We start from the raw sequence: 524 nt of genomic DNA on the forward strand, positions 1-524 counted from the left end.
TGGTTTAGCAGCACTAGTTTGTTCAGATTAATGTCTATTTAGCAAATATAAATTGCTATATTAATGTGAGCTATGAGCAGAATGTACTTTTAGTAAGCGAGAAGCCTTGGAGGTTGTTTTTGCAAGATGGGGAGGGAATTTGAGGGGAGGCTGTGATGCCATCAGCACTTTAATTAGGCAGCATGTTGGGAAATTAAAACAAATTATAAAGTTTTGAATGATCATTATTAAAAGTTTTTTGGTCTAATGATGTGTTAAAAAATTTATTGGGGTGACATTGGTTAATAGTAATATGTAAGTTTCAGACATATATCTTTATACTACCACATCTGTATACTCTATTGTGTGCCTACCACCCAAAATCTAATTGTCCTTCCATCATCATATATTTGACCCCCTTTACCCTCTTTGTTGTCCCCCAGCTCCTCTTCTCTGGTAACTACCATTCTGTTGTCTGTAACTATGAGGTTTTATGGTGGTTTGGTTTATTCATTTGTTGCTTTTGTTTTGTATCCCACATATGA

The 524-nt window shown here is 35.1% G+C and overlaps 1 protein-coding gene across 6 annotated transcripts in view; it reads left to right on the forward strand.

The window, feature by feature from the left end:
- The window catches only part of WDR76 (WD repeat domain 76), a 101,413-nt gene that overhangs the window by 53,662 nt on the left and 47,227 nt on the right, over positions 1–524 (forward strand). For 4 of the 6 annotated variants that reach the window (XM_011355025.2, XM_011355026.2, XM_011355027.2 and 1 more), the window contains one exon: positions 1–247. This exon is cut by the window's left edge and continues 1 nt beyond it. The exons of the other annotated variants lie outside the window; for them this stretch is intronic. The gene's annotated coding sequence lies outside the window, so the exon portion shown is untranslated. Of the gene's footprint in view, positions 248–524 lie in introns of those variants that run through there. 6 annotated transcript variants of the gene reach the window in all.

The sequence above is a fragment of the Pteropus vampyrus genome, unplaced genomic scaffold, assembly GCF_000151845.1.
Source record: "Pteropus vampyrus isolate Shadow unplaced genomic scaffold, Pvam_2.0 Scaffold19, whole genome shotgun sequence".
Classification (NCBI taxonomy): domain Eukaryota; kingdom Metazoa; phylum Chordata; class Mammalia; order Chiroptera; family Pteropodidae; genus Pteropus; species Pteropus vampyrus.